General features: G+C 52.7%; 1 long non-coding RNA gene across 1 annotated transcript; it reads left to right on the plus strand.

Annotated features, from left to right (window-relative positions):
- Positions 1-5,835: 5,835 nt before the first annotated feature.
- Positions 5,836-6,902, plus strand: LOC149357222 (uncharacterized). Its single transcript, XR_016289890.1, has 3 exons — positions 5,836-6,124; positions 6,363-6,463; positions 6,739-6,902. It is a non-coding gene; the product is annotated as an uncharacterized LOC149357222 (long non-coding RNA).
- The last annotated feature ends 2,116 nt before the right edge of the window (positions 6,903-9,018 follow it).

Raw genomic sequence — 9,018 nt, forward strand, 5'->3', positions numbered from 1 at the left:
AAGGCGGGAACACGGAGGTACTGCCTCCCTTCCCTTAGATGTTTGCAACCTCACAGGGCTTCGAGAATGGAATGCGCTGCCCCCAGCCGACCGCGTTGCGCCGTGGGACGTGGCGCCCTCCTCCTTGTGCCCGCCATGCGGTAACGCGCATATTTCGAGTACGTATGCAGTGCCATAGTCGCCACTGAGATTCCGTTGTCGAACTAATGGTGTGCATTGGTGCATACAGGTATGTGCTTTGTAAATGGAGGGGACTTGTTCATTTGCGGGGACGCCCGCAGAAAGCTATGTTTCCCCGGTTGTATCGTTTGAGAACATTGGTACTTAAACACTTGAACGAGGAACTTGTAATCGGAGAGGAAGTCTTCCTTCTGCGCTGGTCGACGAGATTCTTTGACGTCGGAAGCAGAAGAGCGACCGCGCCCGTCCATCCGTACTGGGAAGGTTGCCGAGGGTTCGTAATTATTCCCTGCACTGTAGACAGGCACGTGCTGAAGCTGCATAAAGCCAGCTTGTGCAAACTTAAACCATGGAATTGAGCAAGTAGGGCGTGTTTTCGGGCTGGTTGGTTGAATACTTCCAACATGGCAGTCGCGCGAAACACACACAAACACAAGACAGGGTGCGGGACGATTGCAATTACAACTGATTTTATTCAACGGACACAGCACATATATCAAGGAAATAGAATGCACTTCGAGCATGCGCAGCGAAAGATGACAACATGTGACAATCAGTAGCACGCAAGGCCAGAACTTGCATCGTCTTATCGAGGAAGGCTACCGCACTATTTAACTGTTGCGTTTGTCCCGTACCCAGTCTTGTGTGTGGGTTTCGCGCAACTACAATGTATGAAGAACTGGCCAAATTGTGGTGTTAATGTATGCATAACCTAGGCCATAGTGCGCATTTGTTTCGAATATTATGTATGTTTTATTCTAACACCCATTGAAATCAGACCAATCTTGAGAACCGGGTGAACGTGTCCTTTGTAATGCAATTTTCTTGGAAATAAACAATTCTCTTAAATCGGCGGGTGCTGTTGTGCCGCCCGTCTCTTTCCATCATTCCTCACAACTCCTGTCTGCACGTGTCAGCGATTGCGACACAGCTCGGGGGTGACGTCATCACTTTCTAAATTTCGCGTCACCCTGTCACTTCTCACGCCAGCGGCGCGGGTTCGATTCTCATCTATAGACCCGAACTTTCTCTCTCATGACGTCATATTGTCACGAATATTACACAGCACACAGAGACACAAGAACTGCTCCAATCTGCCGAGCGGTCACCAGCCAGAAGACGAACCACTTCTTCTTCCTCGTCACAAGCGAGGTGGCGAAACACTTCTTCTTCGTCCACTTCTGAGCTGTATCATTGCTCCCTCCCCTGCAGCATCGCCTCGATGCGGGCCACTTTCACAGAGGGGAAAATGGGTTAGACACAGAAAGTGAGACACAGCTATCACGACACACAACCGGCGGCACTCAGCGTCAAGTACAATCAGCAGGACGGTCGTGGTACGGCTTCATACGAACGACGTGCACAACATCCGGATGCGGTGGTCTGCGCGAAGGGCGGTCTGGGGTTGCCGGTGAAACTTCGTACGTCACGTCGCTAATGCGGCGGAGAACTCGGTAAGGTCCGAAGTATCGGCGGAGTAATTTTTCGGACAACCCACGGCGACGAACTGGTGTCCAAACCCACACATGATCGCCTGGTTCGTACGTAACAAATCGCCGTCCGAGATTGTAGCGGTCAGCGTCGGCGTGCTGTTGACGGTGTATTCGCTGCCTGGCCAGTTGACGTGCTTCTTCAGCCCGCTGAACGAAAGTGGCGACGTCAAGATCTGGCTCTAGGTCACACTGAGGGTCGACGGGCAACATGGCATCCAAAGAAGTAACAACTGGACGACCGAAGACAAGCTGGAAGGGCGTGAGCCGCGTTGTCTCTTGCAGGGCCGTATTGTAAGCGAACGTTACGTATGGGAGAATTTGGTCCCATGTTTTATGCTCCACATCCCCATACATGGAGAGCATGTCGGCCAGGGTTCTGTTAAGGCGCTCTACCAAACCATTTGTCTGTGGGTGGTACGCTGTTGTACGCCTATGGCTGGTGTGGGTCAGATCTAGGACTGCCTGAGTCAAGCGGGCTGTGAAAGCAGCTCCACGGTCAGTAATGATAACCGCAGGAGCGCCATGACGCAGCACGATGTTGTGTACAAAAAACGTAGCTACTTCGACAGCAGTTCCGTTTGCAAGCGCCGTTGTCTCAGCGTACCGCGTCAAATAATCCGTCGCGACAGCAATCCAACGTTTTCCAGTGGATGATTTCGGAAAAGGGCCGAGTAGGTCCATTCCCACTTGTTGGAAAGGCGTCTTCGGAGGCGCTATGGGATGAAGAAATCCTGCGGGTTTGAAGGGAGGAGACTTACGGCGCTGGCAGTCGCGACACGTTTTGACGTATGTCCGCACTGATGGAAGTAATCTTGGCCAGTAGTACCTCTGCCGAATCCTCGTTAAGGTACGACTGACCCCCAGGTGGCCGGCAGATGGTTCGTCGTGGCAAGCGCTCAAGATATCAGGTCGCAACTCGGACGGGACTACGAGCAGAAATGTTGCAGTGTTGCTCTCAAAGTTGCGCTTGTAGAGGACGCCGTTCTGCAGAGTGAAGGATTTGAGTCCACGAAGAAAAACACGAGGAATGCGGGGACCGTCGCAGCCTTCCAGGTACGCGATGAGCGGCGCTAACTCTGGATCTTCCCTTTGAAGCTGTGCCATATCGGTTGCGCTAACAGCACCAAGGAAAGAGAAGTCTTCAGTGATTTCCGGGGAAGCAAGGTCCACTGGCGCGCGTGATAAACAATCCGCATCTTGGTGCTTCCGCCCCGACTTGTACACGACCGTTACGTCGTGCTCCTGCAAACGGAGGCTCCATCTCGCCAACCGCCCCGATGGATCTTTGAGGCTGGCCAGCCAGCATAACGAGTGGTGATCACTGACAACGCGAAATGGTCTTCCGTATAGGTATGGGCGGAACTTACTGATGGCCCAGACTACCGCAAGATATTCTTTCTCAGTCGTTGAATAGTTGCATTCCGAGCGCGAAAGTGTACGGCTTGCGTATGCGATGACTCGTTCGGCGCCATCCTGCCACTGTACCAGGACCGCCCCAAGGCCTACGTTGCTAGCATCAGTGTGTATGTCAGTTGCTGCGGCGTCATCGAAATGGGCGAGTATCGGTGGACGTTGCAGGCGGTGGCGGAGCTCCACGAAAGCATCCTCTTGGTCGCTTCCCCACAAGAAGGGTGTGTCGTCTCTGGTCAGCGCTGTTAAGGGTTCAGCTATTTTGGAAAAATCTTGGACGAATCGTCGATAGTAAGAGCACAGTCCCAAAAAACGTCGAAGGGTCTTTTTGTCAGTGGGACGCGGGAAACTGGAGACAGCAGCGGTCTTGTCGGGATCTGGGAGGACACCGCGCGCGCTGACAACATGGCCGAGGAAACGAAGCTCCTCAAAACCGAAATAGCATTTCTCGGGCTTGATCGTAAGTTGCGCACATTGGAGCGCCCGGAGCACTGTGCGCAGCCGCTCCAAGTGTTGCTCGAAGGTGGGCGAGAAAATGACGACATCGTCCAGGTATACGAGGCACGTCTGCCACTTGAGCCCAGACAAGACAGTGTCCATCATGCGTTGGAAAGTGGCCGGCGCTGAGCATAGTCCAAACGGGAGCACCTTAAATTCGTATAGACCATCAGGCGTCACAAAAGCAGTTTTCTCGCGGTCTCGCTCGTCCACCTCTATCTGCCAGTAGCCGCTTTTGAGATCCAAGGAGGAAAAGAACCTGGCATCACGTAGTCTGTCGAGTGCATCATCAATCCTGGGGAGCGGGTAAACGTCCTTTTTCGTCACGTTGTTCAGTTTGCGGTAATCGACACAAAATCTCAGGGTGTTGTCTTTCTTTTTCACGAGGTCTACCGGTGACGCCCATGGACTTGTCGACGGTTGAATGACATCGTCGGCGAGCATTTCGTCCACTTGCCTTTTAATGGCTTCGCGTTCCGTCGAAGAAACGCGGTATGGGCGCTGGCATACGGGTGGTGTAGTCTCGTCGGTGATGATGCGATGCTTTGCGACAGGCGTACGACCGACCCTGGAGCTTGTGGCAAAACAACCCGCGAAGTCGGTTAGAAGCGCCGAGAGAAGAGCCTTCTGCTCAGGTGCCAAATCGGGATTGATTCTGACGGACGGAAGGACAGGGCATGGTGGGGCCTGGTCTTCAGGGCTTGTCTCCAGGGCGCACACTTGAGGCACCACAGCGAAGTCATGCAGGAAGGCGACAGCCGTGCCCTTGGCGAGGTGCTGCAACTCGTTGGCAAAATTTGCCCTATTGAAAAATCCGGTATCGCTGCAAACCGGATTTTACCGGAACATATCGGTTTCATACCGGTCCGGTATCACTCTCATACCGGCGAGACCCGTCCGGTTTGATGGCTATACCGGTTCATACCGGTCCGGTATCGATCCCAAACCGGACAGACCGCTCCGGTACGGAGCTCATACCGGACAGTCCATTCCCGGTTCGAAGCTCAAACTGGACAGACCAGTCCGGTACGGAGCTCGAACCGGACAGACTAGTCCGGTACGGGGCTCAAACCGGACATACCAGCCTGTATTCAGAGCGATATGTGCCGCGGTTTTGGTGCTTGGTCTGCAGATGGACTGTTGTACGCCAGCAGATATTTTTTAGGGGAAAGGGGGGGGGGGGGGGCAGCGCGCGCATAAGTGCGATAATCAACACATACACGGTTTTGTTGAAAGGGCTAGGAAAAGAAAAGGGCTAAGCGTGAGCTTCGCAGTGGCAAAACATGCAGTTTGTGCATGATTTGGTGATTTGAGGGCAACCGCCATATTGGCTTCCCGTGCAGCACCCTGACAAAGTCAAGGCGGCTGCGTGCGGGCACACGGCTAGTATATATCCGCCAGCAGCCTTCGTAAGTCCTGCGCAGATTACTCTGGATTTCACAGTGCAGAACTTCACGACTGGCTGATAAACATGGCGAGCCTCCGGTGACTGCGCCAGAGGCTCCAAAAGGTTTGTTACTGTCGCGTTCATTGCAGCAGCTGTTCGCTAGCGGCAGTCTGTAGCGACGCATCGATGAAGAAAGAAAATTCTTGGTTTTCGTGCAGGAATTCTTTGCACTTCTTCGTCAAGTGATTGCCCATTGATAACGCAACTTGTCCAAGTGCCATCCCGAGCGGCCCCACCCTTCACTTTATCAGGAAGGCATACTAATCACAAATCGCCCAGAACATTTCTATCGACGAACAAGAAAAGGTTAATTCAACGGAGCCGGCAGCTTGCGGTGTTCCCTTAAGGGCGACGCTTCGTGCTAGCTAGAAGATACAGCGCTCGAGAGAACAAAATAAAAACAAAAACCACCTGTAGAAACCTTACACGAGTAACCCGTCTTTACGCAAATTTTTTAAAGCTTTTTTTTTTCTCTCATCACCGCCTTCTATGCTTTTCCTGGGTCCGTCACAACAAAAAAACCTGCGCATTCCTGGTCTTTCTATCGGGCTTTGTTCCTTCCCCTTGGGCTCCTCTGTGTCTGTCAACCCACGACCGAACATTTTAAGCCGCCCTCCCGACCACGCTTCCCGCGACTTCCATGAAGTGGCGAGGAGGTTCCGATTCTACTTGTTCACTGTCCCCGGCCGCTTCGCGGTGACTTTTTGCAAAAGTGCCCCCCCCCCCCCCCCCCCCCCGCCTTTCCTGCGTTTGTTCGGAACAGGTTTTTTCTTCTCTCCTGCGACTGGGTTGAGTGTGAAGCGATGAAGGTAGCTGGGAAAACACGCTGGCACTCGCTCGTTGGCGTTGAATTTGTGTTATACAATTTTTTGCGACTTTCTTCGTGTTGCCTTGATCAATCCATGATCAAAGATGACATCGCCTTTCATGCGTACGTCCAGTGCAAATATGGTGGAACCCTATCATCCTTGTCTCAGTGATGAATGACTTCGCTCCGAAAGACGTGAGTGGTGAACATTTGACCGGTGGAGGCCGGTGGTGAACATTTGACCGGTGGAAGGCGGATTTTATGACGGCGACGTCGTGCTGCTAGGACGTAAGTACGCATTTTAAATCACTCTGTTCTTTAAGTACTGCCTCCGTCTCGGTTATATGCTCGGCGTCAACAGAAACGTTCTAACTGTTCAGTGTCTTTTTAACTAAAACTTTGTAGACTGCACAGCGTAGAGGGACGAAATAGCGCAAAATTTTCTTTCAGTTACATACCGAAATTGCTTGCCCTTCATGATAGCACGACTAAAATTAGTTTTATAGTTTGTATTATTTCTTTACAGAGGCACATGGTGTATACGTGCGAGAGCAATCATTGATAAGCGTCCTGAGGGGGAGCGGCTCAAGACCTTGAACAAACATCACGCATCGCATCAATGCTGCGGTATGTGCCGCAAATAATGGAGGATGACCACGCAAGCATCGCAATCGTCTGAGCAACCTGTTTACACACCAACAATGTTACGACGCAGATTTGCAATACATTATTGATTCAAATATGGAAGGCGGGAGGTGCATTCACGATACTGAGCATTGCCAATGCTCAGGGCCTGGCGTCTTGAGACGCCTGGCTTGTCTGTGGCTTGTCTGGGCCCACGGGGGCCCGCAATTCAGAGCCCCGTTTGTGCTACTGGGGTATGCATTTGTTATTGCATACAGGTCCACCTCGGGAATGGAATTTTTATTCCTTCGGCAACGTGCGCAGCAGTTATGGTGGCACCCAAAGATTCGCGTTTCTGTAAAGACGCAGCCTTTGGACGACTCCACAACTCCTGGAAAGGGGCGTTACAGGGCAAGCTTGCCATCGGAACCTGAAGTCAGAAGCCTCCACAGTGGGCTGCAGAAAGCCAATGACCCCTGAAAAGCTACAAGCCATTGGCCGTAAGTTGCATGTCACAGTGCTCAATGCATTATGTTTTGTGTCAGTGCGCAATTAAATGATAAGCTGGGGGCATTATGTACTACCAAATATATATTCTTTTCTGCAGGTGCTTTTGACTACTTCATTGGCCAGCACCCTGTAAAGACTCCAGCGCCGGTAGATCGTCGCAAAGAGTTAAATTATTACCTTAGTGAGCTGGTTCAAGACATGCGGAAAAAATAAACATCTTTTGGAGTTTTTGATGCATTATAATACTCACCAAGCTACCAATACTTTGGTAAAAGGTGGGAGCAAATAACACAATGGCACATCGACTGCAATGCGAGTTGCTGATAATCGCAGATTACCAGTTTCTGAGGCTCTGTATATTTCAGCATTTGGCATGTACACTTATGGCCCCAGTTTTTGGGCAGATTTAGTCCAAGTGGGATATATTTGAAGCATTTTATTCTGCCTTTGTCCTGTGATACAGGGCCCTCCTGTATAATACGGGCCTAGCCTGTTTAATACAGGACTGTCCTGTATTCCGGTATGAATTTTAAACCGGAACCGCCTACCGGGTTATTGTACAGGATTTGCGATACCGGAGTATCCTGTACAAAACAGGAGAGTCCTGTATTATACAGGACTGTCCTGTTTTATACAGGATATTCCAGTAATCCGGTATCGCAAATCCTGTACAATAACCCGGTATGCGGTTCCGGTTTAAAATTCATACCGGATTTTTCAGTAGGGGAGCACACTAGCACAACCGTCTTGTAGTTGGACGAGCCCGCGAGCGATGGCTACTCCCTTCTCGAGCAGCAGGGGTACGTGGCTATCAGCGACACCTTCGTAGTCGTGGAATAAATCATTCCTCACGAGAACTAGCACACTGGACCGGGGTGGCACCATTACGTCGTCGTCAACAAGTCGCAGAGCAGTGAAGCGTGAATCGTCTGTGTCAGTGCGTGCCACAGCCCGTTTCGTCGAGAACGTGACCCGTGATTCGTGGAGGTCAATGACAGCACCGTTCGTGTGGAGAAAGTCAAGACCGAGGATCAAGTCCCTCGAACACTCACGGAGGACTACAAACTCGCCGACGTACACAAAACCAAGGATATCGACACGAGCTGTGCACCTGCCGGCAGGGATAATCAGGTGACCCCCAGCAGTGCGAATGCTAGGCCCCGACCACCCCGTCAATACTTTCTTCAGTTGTACGGCAAGGGCCAGGCACATGACAGAATAGTCGGCACCAGTATCCAGCAAAGCGGTCACGTCGATTCCGTCAATTTTGACGCACAAATCGGAGGTAGCGCGTCGGATGCTGTCGCTACTCGCTCCCGGAGAAACATCGTCGCGTGGTAGTGGCGCAGGAGGATCTTCACAAGTCCCGGCATCAGCGGCCTTGCCTCCAGAGGCCGCTGGAATCAGTTTTCCCGGCGTGGACTGGGAGAACGGCGTCCGGAGTAGCCTGCGGCTTGACGGGGGCTTGGAGAACGGTAGCGTCGCGGCGACGGTGATCGAGCCTCCTGGTGGCCTGACGTTATGTGGTTCTGGCGCGACGACAGATGGAATGCTATCTCCTGCGGTCGTTCCCCGTTCTGAGGGCACGGGTCGTTCGGCGCGAAACCACGCAGGCCCACGCGGCGGTATGGGCACGCCCTGTAGAGGTGACCCGCCTCGCCACAGTGATAGCAGAGGGGCCGACGATCCGGGGCACGCCACACTTCACTCTTTCGCGGTCGCTGATAGGCTGGCGGAGCGTCACCACGAGGGGAGCTCGACGAGAGCACTGCTGGAGTCGCGGCAGTGACGTCGTACCCAGGGGCCTGGCGCAGGACGGACGCATACGTGGGCCTTGCATCAGGCTGGCGAGGAACCTCGGAAATCTGGTGCTGTTGTGCTGCCAGGCGCACCTCGTCCCGGATGACTTCGCTCAGTGGCGTGAAAGATGGCGTCTCGGACGGCGTACGGAAGGCCTGCAGTTCCTCTCTAACGACAGATCGGACCAGTTCGCGTAGAAAGGCCGCGTCGATACCGGGAGGCGTGGAGATGGGATCAGGCCCGAAGGT

The sequence above is a fragment of the Amblyomma mixtum genome, chromosome 3 (assembly GCF_055824585.1).
Source record: "Amblyomma mixtum isolate Tamu chromosome 3, ASM5582458v1, whole genome shotgun sequence".
NCBI lineage: Eukaryota > Metazoa > Arthropoda > Arachnida > Ixodida > Ixodidae > Amblyomma > Amblyomma mixtum.